Raw genomic sequence first — 20,618 nt, 5'->3', positions numbered from 1 at the left:
CAGACTAATTTGAGCTTTCTTAAGATATTAGTCTTCTGGTTTGAATCATATTTCTGAAGCTGGGTAAGAAGCATCTGAATACTGGGTAACTTTTAAACCCAGGGCAAATTAACATGGCAGCTTCCGACAGTCTCTGCTGAGCAGCTTTTCATGGTTATGGCCTGACCTGCATTCACAAGAGCTGGAGACCGGGGCAAAGGACTTGCCGTCTTTCTAACCTCAGTGCCCACACGCAGTTAGTGTCAGTACAGAGGTCTGGGGCTGCCCGGAGTCTTTGAACACGCCAGGGCTGATGCTGACAGTCAGCAAATGTCTTCGTCTACTTAGAAGGGCACCAGGTCAGGGAAATTTTTTGTAGGGGAAGACATCGCCCCATGCTCTGTTTTCTGCCTCTGTCCGGGCTGACTACAGAGAGATTACTTGGAGAAGAGGCAGAACAGCACTTATCGACTCTGTTTTATTGTTAGGCAGAAGCTTTCTTTTCATTGTCATTAAAAAAGTGTGTGTGTGTGTGAGTGTGTGTGTGCAAAATACTGTGTGAGGCTGATGGACTGTGCCGTGTAGCTTTGAAATTCGAGTGGGCTCCTCAAGGCTATGTTTACACTACAGCATAATTTGTGTGTGTGAAAGAGCCTCTACTTCTGTTTCAGCAACATTACAAGGATGGAAGTAATACCCTGTGACAGCCTCTCCCCCTGCTCTGCAGGCACGTTTCTGGAGTGTTTGTTCAAGGGAGAGTCCTGGCTAAGCAACGCGGTGTGAGCGTGTCCGGAGCGGATGGAGAAACTATCCCAAAAAGCAGCTCCTGCCCCGAACTCACACGTAAAAATCCTTTTGTGGTCATTGCCCTGCCAGAGCCTTGGGTTGCCAAAGGCTCCGGATCCCTTCCTGCTTATTTCTCTCCAAAAATGTGTCATTGTGTCACTTGGCCACTCAAACATTGGTCGCCCCAGACCATCAGAGACATCGGGGTGCCTTGGGGCAGGAACGTCACAGCGATTCTAGGCACCTGCCTGCTTCCCTGAAATATCTTGATAGGGGGAAGAGAGTTTACTTGATAAAAATGACCTATTATCATAAGCAGAGCTTTATGGTGCCATAAAGCAATTTCTACACTTTCAAAACTGACGCTTTGGTTGTGAAATGGAAGTACTGTAATCGTGCGAGAGAGACCTGAAAAGGCAGGTATAACCATCCTGACACCACCACCCATTTTGCTAATGGTCAGTTGTGCAAGCTTCTGCAGAGAGAGAGGAAATTGCGTCTGTCTCCACGTTGGAGCTATCTGAAAATCTCTGCCTCTCCCACCACCCCGAAAAAGCATGATTAAATGTATGTTTAAATAAATTTAAAATTAATTAATTGGCATTATTTGAACTAATTAAAAAATATCACCATGTGAGAGCTCCAGATCCCACTGAAGCTTTATCCTTAAGAGATAAAAAGAACAGATATTCCATGAATGCCATTAAAGGTTTGGGCATTGAGAACTATTTGATATGGGGAAGGGATTTGGGCACCACTGATGGGCAATGGTGTAAAAACCTGAGATGGACAGACAGCTTGGAATCCTTTTAAATTTGGGAGCAGACATGGAAGTCAGTTCGCATTCAGCAGCAACTGCCTTCCCATTCTTCTTACATTTACAGTAATGGATTCGAGGGCTTCCAAGTGTCCTGCGCTATTGATTGGAGATTTTAATGAGCTTTAAATTACCAAAGGGGCTTATGGGTCAGGTGCCTTTGGTAGAGGAATTGCTCATAGACACTGGAACAGGGGTTCAAAAGCTGCTCCTGAAGCCATGCAAGCAGGACGCCTGAGTCTCCGGCTGCCAAGTGCCCGAGTGCCCTTGCCTTGCCCTACTTATCTGAAGAGGCTGTCAGCATGTTCTATAACTAGTGGAAACCACTTTAGAGCTGGAGCCAGACACCGAGGTGCCGGGGTCCACATTTCATTTCTGTGCATGGGAAAGTTCGGAAGCAGATACAGCCAGATCCTTCTCCCAGCAACATTTTTCCGCCTATCTAGTTCTCAGCCCTGAGCTGGCATGTCTGAAGATTGACATAGGCCCTGCTGTTTGTAGATTTTTCTTTTTTTCTACGAAAGAGAAAAATGTGGCCATCAAAAATTGTTGCAAAAGGTTAAGCTGTAGCAACTTTTAGTGCAATCTGAGAATTTTAATTGTATGTTTGCAGAGAATTTAAGCTCCACTGTGGGAAACATGTCCCAGTGCACTCTATAACCCCGAATCTAACTAAACTTCAGTTGCAGGGTGTTTGAAATTCATCCCATTAACAGACCTATTTGGGTGTAATGACATCCAAGAAGCATATTGGAAAGTTGTTCCAAACTGGTTCCTTTTCAACTGTGTAATTAAACAAGTTGTTCATTAAGCAGTGGCACTAACAAAGCTTGGTTTCACTGGGGTTTGTAGCCTCTGTCCCTCGCATGTTTCTGTATAATAATCCTATCTGTGCTGGATGATTTCTCGTGGTCTGTCCACCTCAGTCCCTGCCGCTGCCTTGCATGCTCCCATGCAAACGGGCAGCGGAAGGTGCCGGTCACTGCCCGTGTGCTCCCGGTCACCCTTCGGGGAAACGAGTGTGCCTCTTGCCCCACACTGCCGGGCGGCTGCTGCGAAACTGGACGTCTCAAGGTCTCTGTCCTCTCAGTTATTGGAAAATGGGCTCAGAAGGCGTGCGAGGAGGGACCGAGAGCCTTGCAAATGGACATACAGGCTGATGGCACAAGTTGCTTTAGGCAAGGTGAAAGCTTGCTCATTTGTAGGTATGCCCAGTTATGCCGTGGGCTTTGTAGGAAGAGCTTTCCCTTCTTCCTCTGTGCTAAACCGAGGGCGCTTTGCTCCCCGAGAGCCGGGCAAAGCCAACCTCCTCCTGCTGCCCCAGGCAGCGAGCAGACAGGTGAAGGTGCCAGTTTTATGGCAGGGACACATTCCCAGACTGAGCGCTGCGTAATTTCTCACATCCTCTGAGCCCTCTCGTCTCGGCGCCCCGAGGTTCCCATGGAAGCCAAGGACAGTTTGTCATTGACTCCACAACAAACAAACCTTGGTCCATGGCTCAATGCGACAAGTTATGCTGTCGCTTGAAGTAACCAAGATGTATGTTCAAAACGGCTGCCCTGCATGAAAGAATCAGAAAAGTAGCAGTGTTAGCATCCTAGCTTCTCTTTCTGGATTCATGTGTAGGATAAACCCATCCCTAGGTCTTATTCCCAGGACACAGATGCTCAGTTTCTTCCTCCATTTCCTTAAAACTCGTCTTTCATCACGACCTTGGGCAAGTAAATTATTTTTGCTTTGTTTTCCCTAGTGTAAGCAAGAGCGGCAGCACTTCCCTGCTTTGGCAGGGTGCTGCAGAGGGGGGGGCAGCAGGGCTTCAGCGGTGCACGGGTGGAGTGGCAAGGGGAGCCCACCGGGAAGGGTGTGTGAGCAAGTGGCCCTACACGCAAGATCTCACCTAAACATGGACTAAAAGAGCTCTGAGTCTTGAACTCTTTGCCAGTGCAGGCATTTGGAGCGTCTTTGTCAGGAGAAGCGATATTATTTTAAGGGAAGGAGAATGTTTTCCTAGGGACAGGTTATGCTCCTTAAGAAACACTTCAGATATTATTACTTTACACAGATTCCTGGTCGGGGAAAAACAGAGTTTAAAACCAGCCAGAACTGTTAAAATTTATGGTATCAAAATATATTCTGTCAAAATATTTATACCATAAACTAGCATCGTTAACTGTCCCCTCGTACTGCTCTTGGGAAAGGAGGGAGAGGAATCTTAGCTGTCTGATGTGTAAATTCCTTCATTTATCACTGGTTTATTGCCTGGCATAGCAACAAAAAGTGGCTTTAGAGTTTGAATTAATATAGATCTGAAGGAATTCCTGTTGTTGAGCAGTGCTTCTGTGGGCTGAAGGGGTGTTTTCTAAGCGACATATTTCCAGAGGCACCTACACACATACTTAACATCCCAACACACATGCTGGCACATGTTATTAGCCTACAATTACTCTTCAGGAGTTGAGCAAGCAGATTCTGCTCCCATCGAATTGTGTGGCAGCAGAAAGGGACCTAGGGGTTTTGTGTGTTAAAATACGAGGCTGAAATATCTACGCGCTGAGACCCTGGTGCTCTCGTCTTCATGGCTTTGCCTTGCCTTTGATGTAAAGCTGTGCAAAGGTTGTGTAAAGCCAGATACAGATCCTCGATACCCGCTTCCAGCACTCCCCTGTGAAATCATCTCTCCACCTTTTTTGTCCTACACCGTTTAATCGGAAGGTCCAAGGGATATGCCCATTACTTTACAGGCCCCCACAGTGCGATGCTTGCCTGTCCAGCATGAATAGAGTTACACTGATGGAGGCACAGGCATCCTGCACCCTGCACCCTTCCTGTGGGCCGCAACAGGTCTGCAGCAGTGACCACTGATCTTTAATTCCCACCGTCATCCACCCCTCGCCCCCAGCATCAGCAATGAACTTTTTGCTACCAGATCACTCTAGGGAAAGCAAACAGTACTGCAGTCTTTCATAAAAATTAATTGTTCTGCTTCCTGGAATTATTACTTTCTGTCTTATCACTTATCTATTAATTACCAGTGCTTTTGGATGGAAATCAGCAGATAGACAGGAGTGCATTACACACATGATTTAAGATGCAAGGTTATAGTGTCACCTTCTTTTATTATTTCACAGAAGTTTGGGTCTAACATAGCGATTGTTAATATTAGCGTTCGTTTGACTGTGAATGCCTGGAAAAAAAGGCATCTATGAGTTTATTTATTTTGGCAAAGGCAGCCTGATACATACAATGCATCTTTAGTTTTTGTAACAAGTTGAAAAACAGCCTGGAAATGGTGATGTCTGGAGACCGTGGTGAAGTACTTCCCAGGGTAAGAACCCCCAGCAGGGAGTGGGTGTCGCAGGGGACCCCCTTTCCAGAGGAGGTGCTGGAGCGGGGTCCTGGGCTGTGTTCCCAAGCCTCTGCCAACCCCAACTCACAACATTCCCTTAAAAATCCAGCAAATGCATATTCTTTTAAATCATAACAAGGGAGTTCTTTTTCTCTGCCTTCTACCTTTTGCATTATTGGGGTTCCTGGGTTTTATGCTTTTCTCTGTAACAGTGAAGGCTAGAAAATTACTTCTGAAAAAAATGAAAGTTGAGACTCTGGTATATTCACAGGTCTCCCAGGACCAAGGCCTTACAAAAACCATCAACTATGAGGATACGTTTGTAGGAGTTGGCAATGGCAAGGTTTTTGTGTCCAAATGTTTGTGCAAGTGAAAGCCCAGATTTTCATTTGTCTGAGAATTATATGGTGTGATAAGGAAACAAAGTGCATGCAAAATATGGCCAAGAAAAAGCAGCCTGCAGCTTCAGAGATGGGGTGAAGGCCCTGTAAAAATGTGTTCCATTAAGTAAATGAAACAACAGTCTTCCATGTAATGCAGGGGGTGATTCAGCCTCTTCTATTTTCTGGGGCATATGCATGTGAGGAGACACCTTTTCTAGCATGGGGATGTACAGTGAGAGTGTGCAAGAGGTTCCTGTCAAAGTAAAATAAAAGTTCTCTAAATATCTCAGATCAGGACCTGCACAAGTGGGTGATCTGGGCAAGTTCGTCCATGTTATTAAATGAAAGAAGAAGACGACAAAAAAAATCTGCTGTTTCTTTAAAGGGCATATGAAATCCCACAGATTTAGAGGGATTATTGGGCATTTAGGGCTGCAATCCCACAGCTGCCGGGGGTGTGCGGGGACCGTGCCGGCAGAGACACCGTGCCGCAGCACTGCTGTGCTCCTGCAGGTCGGAGCAAGCCTGTAGCTCATCAGAGGTGACAGCAATGACTACGTGTCTCACCAGAAAATGCCATCCCCGGAGTGATTAACCTCAGAAATACTTGGAGACGGGGCTTTTTGTCAAAGGACAAAGGTAGTTCCAGCGCTGGGGAGAGACAACTCATAAATAGAGCTGATGGAAAAATGCACTGATCGTTGCTCTCTGGGCTTCAGGCCAAAAGGCGGTGGGCCTGGCTCTCTGCTATCTTGTTTGACCATTTACACCGGTCCTGTGGGGATAAATGAAGCCACTGAGGTTTGATAGCGTGCTGCAAACATTTTGTTCTTATTTTGCAACGTGTCAGCCTTTAAAGACACCAGTGTGTGGAATGCAGGGCGGTGGAAATACATCCTCGCAACATGCAGAGCCATGGTTCCCAAATGGCAGCCGCCGGTGACCCCGGAGGCCATGGGAAGGAGCTTACAGCTCATCCGTAAACTGCCATCAACCATAAAAGTTACCTCTCCATCCCACTGCTCTCATCTGGGGGCTGGTTGGGGCATGCAGTGGTCTGCAAGAGGCTCCTGATGCTCCACAATGCTGGAGGTTTGGGAGCCATTGGGCAAAGCATCAGGCAGGGGGTTTGGGAACCATCTGGACCAAATTGTTCGCTTGGGGTAGGCAGCATCCGTGCTGGGAATAGCCCTCAGTGCAAGGCTGGGCAAGGGAGATGTCTGGAGGAGTCTCTTCCAGCTCTGCTGGAAGATTCACCCCGTGGGCATCTCCTTCGTGCTGTGTCAGCCCTGCCTACTCCTTTACAACTAGGATAAGCCTGGGACATGCTAGGGACCAGCCTAGGGGTGAGCCTAGGATAAGCGGATAAGCCTTTGCTATGACAGCACATGAAGATGGGGGCTTACCAAGCTGCTGCCTGCAGCGCCTGTGCCTACCTCTGCCTTCACACTGCTCCCATCGCTCCATCTCCTCTGATACCGCGAGAGGAAATCCTGGTGTTCGCTGAGACAGGAGTCCAAGACAGGCTCCAAAACCCAACTCAGCAGCTCGCACCAAGCCTGGCGCTGCACATTGCCAGGCGAGACAGTCACCCAAATACAACCGTCCGCTGGCAGTCATCGCTGCCAGATCCCAGAGCCCCTTTGCAGAGGTGTGAAGGAGCAGGTTTGGCTGGCATGGAGGAAAGGAGAGGCGTGCTGGGATTTTGCCGTTACTGATATGCAAGGCCAGACTCTTTTTTTTTTTTTTTTTAATTCCCGCAAAAACGTATATAATGGTTTACGCAGACAGGGTTTGAATGTCCTCAGGCAGCAGATGTGTCAGTAGTTAGTGATTGCTTGTTACTTTCTGGCACCGTAACAGGAGTGGTGCCAAAGCTTTGGTTGTGAAATCTAAACCCACATAAGCCAAGTGTCACTGACGTGAGAAAGAGGTCAGGTTCAGGAAACCTGCAGAGCACAGGGGCTCGAACCCGAGGATGTCTTGGCCAGCCCCGAGCCGTTCAAGACTAGGTTTCAACTTGCCCGTGCTTCCGACCTGTTTCTGCTTTCAGCAATTGATATAAGCCTGGTTTTTTTCATCTGAGACTACACCTAGGTTTTAAGAGGAACCGTAAAAAATGTCAAGCATGTGTAAAACGGGAGATCCCAGAGAAGTTGCCTTGGATAACAGGAGCACTCCAGGCAGGAGATAAACTGACCTTGGGGAGCACGGCTCGGGCTGTGCTGGGGGTTCAGCATCCCCTTGCCATGACCACATACAGGACCAACACTCAGAGCCAACCTGCTAGGACTCCCCCCAAAACGGGTGGGCAGGTTCCTTTCAGGGGAAACATGGGTTGTAAGAGGCTTCTCTTGTGGCTAGGACGTTTGTCCCTCTGTGTTTGTGGGAAGTTGGTGTTAAGAGGAAAGCAAATCTCCTTGAAAAGCTCTGGTTGTGGGCTGAGCTCCCATTTTTCTTATGAAGAGGCTTAGTGGTACCAAGACAGCCTTTGCAGGCCAATATATTTTCCAAAAGGACGTTTGAGCATAGATAAGAGTGTTTCCAAAGCTATTTGTGTCCCAGACAAAGGGCCCTGGAATGGGAGCAGACCTGCATTTTATCTCCCAGTGGGAAATGCGTAAAATTAGTTTTCTGGAGGGACAGGGTGAGACTGGATGTTTAATAGTCCGACCCCCTGAGTTACAGATCAAGCTAGCTGAAAACTGGACTTCACTGGCCAGGCTTTTATTTCCCCTCTCCTAAACTGTCCCAAAGATGAAGCAATAAAGAAAGTTTCAAATACAGTTGAGGTAAGAACAGATCATCACAGATCAAGCTTTGAACAGCTCAGCGTGCTGCTGGGATTCACCAAGTGTGAACTAAGTCACTGTAATATAAAAAATCCTTTGAAAATTCACCCAGGATTTTCACTGGATTAAAATCAGATTTTTATGGAGGATTCATCTCCTTTTTCTGTTATTATTTTTCCTTCTCAGCACAAGAAGGATCGGGAAACCTTGTGGCAGTGCAGGATACTGCCAGGGTTTCTAGCTCGCCTGCAGAAGGAGGGGGGTGCAGGAGGAACAAAAGCCTTTATATGTAAGTAGGATGAACCAACTGACCTCCAAAGGAAAACTTTTATTTTCAGAAGCACTTAAGGCAATTGCGTGTCCAGATCTCCGGTCGGGGGGATCTGAGCATCTGATTCCAGCTTGGAGAGCTGAGTCATGTGAAGGCTGCAAATCTGATTCTCTGTCTGTGACCAGACTTCTAGGCTTCAGTGGCAGGCAGGACTTGGCCTTATCCAGTCATCCAAAATACATCTACTTGTCTCAAGTGAAATCTAATTTGGCACTTTTTTGAAATTTGGCCATCGTTAATTATGCTTGCAATTAATGGCATAATGTAGGCTCTGAGAGCTGGTGAACTTGAATCTGCTGCAGACTCGGGGCTTGGCTTTGAAAAATGTTTCAAGATGCCATTCTTAAGGAAGATGTTTTACTGGGCTTTTTATTTAGGACAAGTCTTAATGGGCATTTGGCTCAGGAAAGAGCTAATAGTCACACAGTCTATTTAAACATGACCTGAGATGTTACAGGTTGGCAATGTGTACTAAACAAACCTATATTCTTCTGCAAAAGTGAGATGAAATTTAATCAGGCAGCCAAACCAATGCACCGAGAAGCAGTGAAACATCAAGCTAGCAGAAAGCTGGTAGCAGTTGTTTGCTGTCCTGTTGTTAATTCTGATTTGTTACTTTAAAAAGCTGCCTCTTTCTTACTTGATTTTTCTAGTGTGATCTTACAAAGCATAGCCCTCCTACTCCTCTTGGAAAAGCAGGAAAGCATATTAAGAGCAGTGATAAAAGGTAAACAAACCAGGAGACACAAAGTTTCTTGATATGCTCTAATTGAGCCAGTTTCCTTACTTCGGCTTTGAAAAGGAACAGCCATAAGGCATTCTTAAGAGAGCCAAGTGAACTGTTGTTATCTCAAAAAGGTCTCCTTAATGTCTCGTTCGTGGGGGCTCCAAGTCTGCTCCGGCCATTGCCTGGAAGTCTAAGAAAAGAAGTCTACTGGCCTCTGTGATAAAGCACCCATTTTTAGGCCTTGGGAAGGATGGGGTTGTTGACAGTTCATTCCTGTGAAAATTCAGTGCGGTCCAGTCTCCTGATTGTAAATGGAAGGAATATATGGCAGCACTAATGCAAAAGGTATGTGATTAGATAGTCCCGTCTGCTATCTGCCCCAGCTTTCTGCTGATAGGCAGCTCTCGCTGGTGCTAAATGGGAGCCATCAGAGTTGCCAGACTGACGCCAGGCCCTTCATCAACTGCCTCACAGATAAGGGGAGAAGGCTGCAATCTTCACGTAACACAATGTTTCCCCAGTGGGTGAACTTGAGTATTCCTGGCTGCATCTTTCACAGACATCTTGCGGAGCCGGTGAGGGGATAATATTTAGTTTCATACTGTAAGGAGTCCAAAAGTTCGGTGTGAGAGATCCTGTCGCAGCCACACGCAGCTCATGGTTATCTGCCTGGGCTCTAACCTTCTCTTGAAGACTAGATATGATGCCAGCAGAAGAAGACAGACCCCCTTGGGTGGTGCCAGCACTCCCGGCTCTGAGCTGCCCCGCATTCCTCAGCTAGTGGGAGCCTGCCCGCCACAGCACACCCCGCGCGATAACTCACCTCAAACCCCATGTTCACGGTAGAGGCAAAAATAGAAAAAAATGACCTGCTGTAAAGGACCCACTTAGGCTGCACGGGGCTGCTCTGAGAAAGCATTGACAGGGTCCCCATCAGCAGACTGGTGCCGGCTCTGCCCTTGCAGGTAAGCAGCCTCCACTCACTGATGGTCTGAGCCCTGAAGGGCCACTGTAGGGCAGAGTGAAGACGGCTTCAGCACATACACGATGAAGTCTCCAGGTTGCATGTTGCTCCAGTTTGTTCTCTGAACTCTGTGTATCACTATATGGTTGGAGCGGAGCAATTTCTTGCTTACTTGAGACTTCTGTAGTGGTGGTAGGTTTTGGTCCGCAAACCTGTTGTGCAGACCCATAGAGATGCTCTTCTATGGGTGTCCCACCCACATAATATCCAAGTCTTTGGAGGTGTAAGCCAGCAAAATCAACTTTCTCAACCTGTGTGGCCACTTCTGGTTTCTGCTACTGCTTGGGAGCTGGAATAAGAGTCGCAGCCTGTCTCTGCCCTTTACTTGGGCCATGGAGCAAGTGGACGTAGCTGCTTCTGGTGCCTCACCTGTCTCTGCAGATTTCAAGGGATCTAGATAGCCACAGCAAAGTTTCTTCCACCATTAGGTTCACTGCATGCAGCTCCAGTGAATAATCCTTCTACAGGCTTTCACGTGTGGCCGTTCGGACTTAGGCAGTACATGAAGACCTTCATAAAACCTGTAAACCTTCTACAATGAAATGTGTTGCGATTAGGATCTCAGGTACACTAGTTCCAGTTAGACAGTCCAGAAAATTATTTGAAGGCACCTACATGTTATGCCATCAAATGCCAACTGTTTCTAGGAATGCGCTGGAAGCACTAGGTAGACTTGAAAGCTACGCAGACAATTGCATTTCCTCCTTAAGCCTTATCTTTTTCCACACCCTAGAAAAATCTTAGAGCTTATTCATTCATTAAAACAGAAGGGAACTTTCCTCTAATCTTTTCCCGGTGACTCATACACTCTGTCAGAGCTGCCATCGGAGGCGTGACCAGAGCGTATGTATGTTGACCCAAGTTTTCTCTGGTCTTTTCAGCTTGGGTGCCCTGAACAGTGTTTTCATTGCAAAGTGGATTTCTGTGCTGGCTACCTGGCCACATGTGTGCCAAGCAGTGGGGTAACGCTTGCAGCCGGTCCTGGGGCTAGAATATGAGTTACTTAGGTTTAAAGCAAGCACGTGCATGCCTCCCTTTGGTACCAGTTGTCTCTTGATCAGAAGGCAGCCATCCCCATGGCCAAGCGTGGTGTGACACAGCCAGCCGGGCAGCTCGTGAGGGATGGTGAGCACAGGGGTGTGCTTGATCAGAGCTATGTGTGGGCTCATGTTAGTCATTGTTTGCAAGTATTTGAGTGATGGCCAGGACTGATACAGAATCATAGAATCACAGAATCGTTTAGGTTGGAAAGGACCTGTAAGATCATCAGATCCAACCGTTAACCCAGCACTGCCAAGTCCGCCACTAAACTGTGTCCCTAAGTGCCACGTCTACACATCCTTTAAATACCTCCAGGGATGGTGACTCAGCCACTTCCCTGGGCAGCCTGTTTCAGTTCTTGACAACCCTCTCAGTGAAGAAATTTTTCCTAATATCCGATCTAAACCTCCCCTGACGCAGCTTGAGGCCGTTTCCTCTCGTTCTATCACTAGTGACTAGGGAGCAGAGACCGACCCCCCCCTCACTCCAGCCCCTCTCAGGCAGCTGCAGAGAGCGAGAAGGGCTCCCCTCAGCCCCCCCTTCTCCAGGCTAAACCCCCCCAGCCCCCTCAGCCGCCCCCCAGCACACTTGTGCTCCAGACCCTTCACCATACACATGTCTACAGAACCTTGAGGATTCATAAGTGTCAGCACAGAAGAGCCTCCTACCGAAAATCCTTACCCTTAAATCCAGGAGTCAGGCCTTTATTGGCGGCCGTTTGCTGCAGGCACCCAGGGCAGGGCTGCGAGCGGTTCCCCGTCGGTTTGCTGGGAGGTCCCGCAGCAGCCCAGCCTCTCGGCTGGAAGTTCAGGCAAGTCGGACATTACAAGTAGCAGGTGTGAAACTCAGTTTAACTAAACAGATCTGCAAATGGGGAAAAAAAAATAGGGGTGACATTTGCAGCAAACATTGGACTCGGTAAATAACATGCCTCAGCTCATTGCACTGCTTGTTTTGTTCTTCTCTTGCTATGTGCTTTTCTTCCTGTGTCTCTTTTTAAAACTGCCTTGTACTTGGTTTTATTGTATGTTCCATGGAGTAACTGTATGCCAGTAATTTTGCAGCGAGATAACTGTGAGATTTCACATTAAGTTTGTTTCTGATTTCATTTAGCTCACCAATTTAACAAGCTACGTGAAGCTGGAGATAAGTCTGAGTGGTTTCTTAAAATGCACAACTCAGGTGCAATGTATTGCTTAATATAAAAAAGAAACGAGCATCGTTTGGAGGGACTGATGGGTGGCACTAGCTCTAACATCCAACGCGTGGCTGTCTGGGTCTGGTGCATCGCCTTCTCCAGCCAGAGGAGAAGAGCCAAAAGAGTGCCCAGAAAGGAAAAAGAAATAAAAACGCACTTCTTGCTTGCCTGCTGGGAGCCCGTATTTCTGCATGTGTTAGGCCAGGTTTTAGAAGCAGCTTTAAAATTTCAGCTTTCTTTTTCACACCCAAAAGAAGCAGGGTGACACATGCCTACCAGAGAAAGCTATCTCATCGGACGTTAAAACCACCTATATGTTATGGACATCCTGTCCGGTGCTGATGCAGTGGAGTGTGGGCTATTCATTTCCGGGAGCAAATGTGAAAGCCAAGTTTAAACACGCAGGCCACTGTTTATTTCAGTGAATCATGCGTGCTTAGGACCTGATCCTGCTAGCTCCAGAACATCTCCTGGGAGATCTTGAGAGTTCTCACTGATAATGCAATTACCCCTTTTCAATTGGAAGACTAAGGCGGCAGCGCTGTTGCTTGGAGAATTGCGAGAGAGGGCTCAGTGGTTTGGGTTCTGGTTATGAAAACCCATTAGGGGCCATCTCACCCCGATAATTGCCCGAGTAGCATCTTGCAGCGTGCATAGATGTGCACAAACAAGTGGTTACATGAACAACAGATGCAGTTAAACACACACATAGGTGCACAGCCATGGGTTGTTTCTGCTTGTTTGCTTGCTGCTTATATCACAGGAAGAGTTTAAGGAGCTGACTTGAAGACCGTGACCATTTGCAGCGGCAGAACCCCTCCACGTGGGAGATGACCGCAGCCACAGCGTTACATTTTCTACCATCGCGTTGTCCGTTTCCAGCCTGGTAGAAAGCTCAGAGCTGCCAGGGCAAGACTCTCGGGGATTTCTATGGGTTTTGAATCCGGCCCTGATTTGCTGTAAATCATTCATCACCTTTTTTCTTTTTATTCAGACAGCGCAGATCTTGGTGCTAACCACTGGGCAAGATCTGATAAACCCAGCACGAGCAGGGTCCCGTATGAAGCGAATGAAGTGCGTACCCATATTCAGGATGTTTTATCTCTTTCTTTCACTGTACCTCCTGTTAGTTGCTTGGCAACTAGAATAATATTATTGCACGCTCACATGTTATATTAGGTATTACCTACAGTTAGAACTTATTTATCATTTTCATTTAGCAGATTCAAGCCCTGCCATTTTGAACACTGCACTAGTTGCCGTACGGAGCAGCTGCCAAAAAGGAGGTAGTTCACAGCGTTAAAGAAATGAGTCACATTCTTACACACTCGACAGGATTAGGCATTTCACTCCTTAATACTTAAATGGGAGGTCGTTAAAACAACCGTGTGGTTTGGGGAGGATAGCAATTCCATAATATGCTTATTTTGGTGGCAAGTGAAAAGCCTGGTTTGAGTCTAAATTGGTTCACACCGTATCATCGCAGAGCAGAGCAGCACTGGCTCTGTTTTGTATCGGAGGGTGCAGTCAGTCTTTGCTGACTCTGTTCTTGCTTCATTGTGGCCAACCGTGTCTCAGAAAACAGGGACTTCACGGAGACTATTTATCATTTATACCATGGTCCTGGCAGGGTCCTCCTGGAGCTCAGAAGCTGGTGGTGCCACAGGCAGGCACAGGAGAGCCCCTGCTCTGAGAGCACGCAGTCCAGGGGTCAGATGAAACAGGGGATATGGGAAACTCTGGGGAGGGATCAAGGCTCGAGGGAGGCTGTTATGTTTTACGTTGGGTCGGTGGTCACCACCTTTTCCAGAGAGAGGTTTTAGAAAGTCATTAGTACTCCCCCACGCTTCTGGAGGTCAAGTCTTTTTTTATTATGATAATAAAAACAATTTGCTCCGTGAGCAGCAGAAATAGTGAAACTCTGGTTTCATCCTTATTTTTGCCTTATGATTAGATTTCTGGTAACAAAGGAAATGCAGCCTCCAATTCAAGCTGTTTCTGACATAGTGTTTCCATCCTGCCGGTGGATTCCTTGGTGTTGCATCTTCTGAGCTTGTAGTTTGGTCTTTCCCCAGCCGCAGTGCTTGGAGGCTGCCCTTCTCCTGGCTGCAGTGTTCCTGGAGCCCATTGCATGCGGTACAGCTGAGCCCGCCACACTGCTGCTAAAGTAGATGGTGATTAACCCATGATTTTAAAGTCCCTGCCACGGTGTGGGGAGCACACGCACATAGGCATGCATTCACTGAAAATGACTATGTAAGCTTTTGTTTTCTTAGAAAACCAGGTTAAAACATGAGAAGTGTTGTATTCTGGATAAGGGCACGTAAAGCATTATCTCCCAGTCTCCCAAACCGAGCCCAGAGAAGGTCTTGGGAGGAGGCTGGAGCGGCAGCGGTGGGGCTGGCTGGCCCAGTGGCTGAGCAGGACATGGAAAGCATGTGCTGAAAGCAGCAGCCGCTTAGGGCTGGGTGCTGTTACAGGGTACAAAGCATCTGCAGCAGTTTGAGAAAAGCACCGTGAAAATCGTTTTCACAGCTAAGCATCCCCCATATATCTGAAACATGTCAGTCTGTGTCTCTATCACGGACGCCGACTGTTGCTTCAGTCTGATGGAGCTATGAGCAATTCATAAAACCAAATGCCTTTCGCCTTCTAATGGAGTGGTTGAAGCTGCGGGATGGATGATGAAATGTGTTTCTCTTTAATCTGCCTGGATTAGGTATGTTTCATTGCTCACTGGGAAGAAACTTCAGGATAAGTGATGTTAACTGCAGCTAATCTGATGGTGCCAAAGCAAGTTCCTACAGATCAGTCACATGGAGCTGGTGGAAGAGGCAAAGCCTTGCTCTGCGGTGAGCAAGGGGAACGCTTTCCCAGTCTGTCAGCTCAAGTACCTGAACAATATGTTCTGAAGGCCAAGGGCAAGTACAAATGATCATGGGGAAGGCACCAGCCCTGATCCCTGGGCAAAAAATGATTTCATTTAAGAACAGAGAAGAGAATAGAGGTGACCTACCACAGTGCCTGCTCGGGGGGTGGGGTGGGTTAATGCCAGGGAGAGGCAGTTACTCTATTCACTTGAAGCTGCTATGCTTTCTTGATGGTGGAGAGACTAAAAGAAAGTGAAACCTGTAGTTATTTGGGGGTTTTGAGAGAAAGATGTGTTGGTTTGAAAATTACTGATTTTTAGGCTCCAGCCTATTTTGGGAGGTGGGGAGGGGGGCAGATGCTGTTTTATGGCTTGTGAGTGCTTGGAGTTGAACATTTGGCTTGCACCATTTCTTGTTTCTATTCATTTTATATTCTATTAACTTTATAATAAGTTTTAAAAAGGAAAAGAACTAAGCCCCTCTGTTCTTTCAGAGATCCATACCAGAATGGCAGGTGTACTCAGGGTTCAACTTTTTCTGTTGGTCTTACACCTGTGTGTTGGTTTTGCATGCATCCCGTTCCAAAACTGGTGCTAGATTCTGGTTTTGGCTTCTCTTTGCACAGATCCGGTGCAATTCCATTGGCTTCAGGTATCACATGGAGCAAGATCTGGTACACAGTCGACTTCCTTTTCTGTTTCCTTGGGAGCTCTGGTCCTGTCTGTAGGTTGAACGTTGTACTTGCCTTCATATAGTCTAAATATCAGCTCACCCACTACCAAAGTAGCTCTTAGCCTCTTCCTGTGATCCCTGTATGCTGCCCGCCGCTGGACACACTTGGTTGTATCAGAAGTGGCTTCAGCCTGAGTCTGATCCTGTGCCTGGAGCAAGATTTAAAGGTGAAGGGGCAGCACAGGGTACAACTGTGCTTTCATCCACGTTGGCTGCTTGAATTGGACCTTAGACGCCCAAATAACTGAACTGTTTCTCTCTTTAAAACCTAAAGCTTATGTTCTGCAGAACCTGATGGGTCAGCAGAGAATATGTTGACACCAAAGGACTGTCTCAACCTCCTGCCGAGACTCCTGAGTTTCAGCTCTGTGCCTTAACCACAGGGCCACCCCTTGTCCCCTTTGATATGACCATTTATTTGTAGATGAAAAGCAAGCTGATGAAAGCCACCAAACAGCATCCAACTTAGAGAAAGCATCTGCTGTGCATACAGACCTCCATTCACCCAAGCGCCAGGACGGGCAGACTGGGCTGTTGTGTTAAACAGCTCCTCTGTGCCACCGCAGATGTGGTGGCGTTTCAGCGGTGGATAATCACTACATGTGCTTTGGAAAGCTCTCGGGGATGAAAAGGCTCTATGCAATTGTAGATTTTTTTCCCCCCTCTAAGGCTAGCATTTGGCTTGGACTATCCAAAGCAGTTAAGTTTATTAATAGCCTGTTTCTGGAGCCGAAGTGACTCCGTAGAGGGGAGTTATTCCATGCAAAACAAAACAGGAAAAGAAAACAATGTCCAACTCCTCCATTCTGGAGGGGCGCTCAGAAAGCAGCATTGTTCCACCTTCTCACGTGAAGCAGAGGAGACCTCAGACAGAGCAGCCATTGCAGGAGGAGTGCGATGTGGTCCAGCACAGAGACGCTCTGCGGCGGGAGGGACATAGAGAGAGCATTCAGGAATGAAATGTGACTGCCGCTTTTGAAAATGAGTCTGTTCCTGGCCAAGTCGGCTGGCTTAAGCATTCAGCAAGAGAATCAAAGGGGGGAACTTCACAGGCAGCAGCGCAGTCTGTTATTTGATGGACTCCAAGTGCTCGTACCCTTAGAAGGCAGCAGGAAATGTTAATTCCCATCATGGTTTGAGAGGTGTATGCCGGACGGTGAGACTCGCTCCACGTACAAAAGTGCAGTGCAGCTTTTAAGTGTCTCTTAAACCTGAGGTTTTGTGTGGATCCTCTACTTGGGAACCAGTTCACTCTTTTTTCAGCCCTCTGCCATTGGTTTCCATCCTTAATCAGCACTGCTTGGCTTCTCACCTTACCCACAGCTAGTGGCCGGGTGCTTGCAGACACAGGGAGAAAGTGCGTCAGGACAGCAGAGGAGATACAGAAGATCCAGGTGAAGAAACAACCGAGGAACAGGCAGGCAGACGGCTGTTCCTCCAGGGACTGTAAAGAGTAAAACAAGCCTCTCAGCTCAGGAGAGCCCAGGAGGATGATGTTTCTTTTTGCAACTGATGTGGTGGTTTTTTGATGATGACTTCTAAGTCTTCCTCCCATCTTGGCTAATAAAGCTATGTGGGCTGAAAAGGACACACGGAGCGACAGTAGGTTTGCTCCAGCTCTCCATAGTAAGCAACCTGGTGTTGTGAAACACTGGAGAGTTGTTCATTAGAAAAATAAAGCGTGGAACTTTTCCCATGGCAGGGAGCTCTTCCTAGAAATGTTCTTCATCATGAAAAACCCACCATCATCCGGCTCCTGCTTTTCCCCTCCTCTGACTAAATATAAAATATTCTTCACATGCCTCGTTCCGCTGGGATTCTGCAGCGGTTTGAGCGTTGCTGGCTTTTTTCACTGCCATATTTCAACATATGCCCCTTATGACAGACGGCAATGTGCCTTTCATCAGTTTTAGCTTGTGGGTTAATTTTGCCTACAGAGGAAGAATAAGCTGTAAACATCCCTCAGACAGGGGTGCTGAAGCCTGAGATGAGTTTGGGGAATTACAGGATTACAAAATGGCATGAATTTTAGCGACAGTGCAAGGTATCCACTTAATGACAACTTCAAGTTCCAGTAAGGAAGTTTTACAGCAATATTAAATCTGGATAAAAATGGATTATTGGCAGTTGCAAAGTTTTGGGGAAAAGGTTTGTCCTAGTTCTGACTAAAAGAAGTGGTTTACAATTTTTCTGGGAAATGAGGGTTTGAACAAAAATGTTGGATTGGTTGAATGCATGATTGGATTTGCTCTCAAAACTTTGTAGCATTTTAAAAATAGAACGAAATGTCATTTAGAAATGGAGATGATTTCAACTCAGAGTGTCAAAATGCTTCGTTTTGCAATGCTTTGAATTTTCATCTAATAGAAATTCAGCATCCATACTATAAGGAAGTGACCAACCTTGGGCTGGCGCACGTCTGAGACAGCTCATTTTGGACCTTTAACTTAAAATCACTCATCTGGGTGGAGAAGCGAATGACCCATCACCAGCGACATCTGAGGGAGGGCGAGCTGGCACCGGGCACCAGGTAGGCTGCAAGGCAAATTAACTCATTATACCACAGGCTCGTCAGCTTATTTTGCTCCCTTTGAACACCACAAAATTCCTACTTGTTAGTCACTATTTATACAGTTGCACACAGATTCTTTCTTAAGCATTCACATATTTTATGAAGTTAGAAAAGACTTTTAAGATGCAAAACCCCTGATGTTTTTAATGAGTTTAACAATAAACAGGCAGAGACCAAAGCGTGCATAGTCCTCGGGTCAAACCCGCACCAAATTTCCACTGGCCTCAGCACAGAGTAGCTTCAAGCCCACGCTTTCACTTCCAAATCACACTGGGCTGGTGAAAACAGAGTTTTCACTGATGCTTCGCACAGAAATGAAGAATTTTGGAGTACTGGGAGTCACTCAGAGCTTGCTAATGGCTCATCGGCGTGTGCTGGACGCTGCTTTGGTTTATTTTATGCAGAGGAACTCGCTTGTTTGATGTGTCGTGCTGGTGTCCAGCGCAGCGCAGTGCAGAACTGGAAGCAGAAAACTTTCTTCACATGCCTTTACATTTAACTGAGGCAGCTTAACTGTTACTCAATGAAAGCAGAAATCTGCAGCAGAGGCATCGCACCCGCTCCTGGAGAGGAGCTCAGATTAAAGAGCTGGCAGGGAAAGACCCTTATGCAACAGCAGAAAGTTCATTCAGAAACATTCATAAAACACAAGGCGAATCTTTAAATATTTATTAAAAACAAAGTTTGAATGTTAATTCCCCCTCACACATCACCCGTGAAAGAGATTCTAGAGATGAGGAAATGAAACCACAAAGCCAGCAAGTGATTTGCCTGAGGCCTCAGCCGTAAATCAGGCTCTGAACTTGAGATCAGCTCTTCCTGCTCTCTCCATCGCCTCCTGACTCGGTCGCCTCTCCGCGATAAGGCGAAGGGCCATGCTGATGCCCATGTTCTCCGCCTGCCACCCGGGAGCGATGCTCATCGATGTTTCAGACCTGGGTTCTGCAGCGGGAGGTGAACCCTGCGGCTCCACGGGGAGCACCAGGGAGCAGCTGTGGTCTCGTTGCTTCTCCCAAATGTTATCATGCTGAAATGAAATGACTTGCCTTCTCCAGCTGTGAGTGTTTTCATGGCCTTATCAATGAAAACACACCTGAACTTAGTTTGGCAGGGTATCCTGTGTAATTGCTGGGGAAAAATGTTTTTGTGCTGAAAAAGAGTTTTTAAGTTTCTTTTTACATTCTTTCTGATTTTGCCCAACTGTTTTGTGATTTCTAACCTGGATGGCCCCAGTCCTACATGTGCAGCTATGAGGCCACCAACAGACTGGGAGCCCCAGTCCTCTTCCCGGAGACAAACCCAACTATCTCGAGTTCTTTTTGCAAGCCTGTGGAGCCTTGGCCCCATCCCCAGTGAGCACCCATGAGCATCCATGCTCCCCAAAACCGCCTGGGTGCCAGGGCTGGGTCACCATCCCCACACCGTGCTGTGCCACACAGCGCAGATGTGCCTGCAGAGCCTCTCACCAGCTACGCTTCCTCCCGTGGGACTCTCCAGATAACTAGCTTGTGTATTAAAAGTTGTTTACCCCGTGCTTAAAGCAGGATGCTTTCCTTATCTGCAAGCAGAGTAAATTCCCCCCAGTGCCGGCGCGCCCGTCATTCCTGGCCTGCTCCTGACTCCTGAGCTTGCTCAGCGCTGGTGGTGGCTCTGCGTTATCTCCCGTCTGCAGCGCAGACAGACCCTGCCTGGAGCAGCCTCCGGGCTCTGCAATACCAAGACCAATGTCTTCAAAGACTGAAAATTACTCTGTAGTTTGAATCTTTAATGACAGATGGAAAAATCTACAGGAACTGGCCTGTATCATGTCCCCGAATGGCTTCATAAATATAACACTGAGGAATTTGGATACTCTCACGTGTGCCCATGATGGATGTTTGTATTCTAAGAAATGCTTTTTCTGCTTTTCCCTATCTATCCAAAGCAGCTCATAACCACTGTGCAGCATTTTTTCCCGTCCCTTCCTTACCTTCAACTCCTCTCCCACGTCACCGGCGATTGCACCCGCGCCAGAGGGCAG

The sequence above is a fragment of the Phalacrocorax carbo genome, chromosome 7, assembly GCF_963921805.1.
Source record: "Phalacrocorax carbo chromosome 7, bPhaCar2.1, whole genome shotgun sequence".
In the NCBI taxonomy this organism is placed as follows: Eukaryota; Metazoa; Chordata; class Aves; order Suliformes; family Phalacrocoracidae; genus Phalacrocorax; species Phalacrocorax carbo.
Note: the sequence above shows the minus strand (reverse complement) of the source record.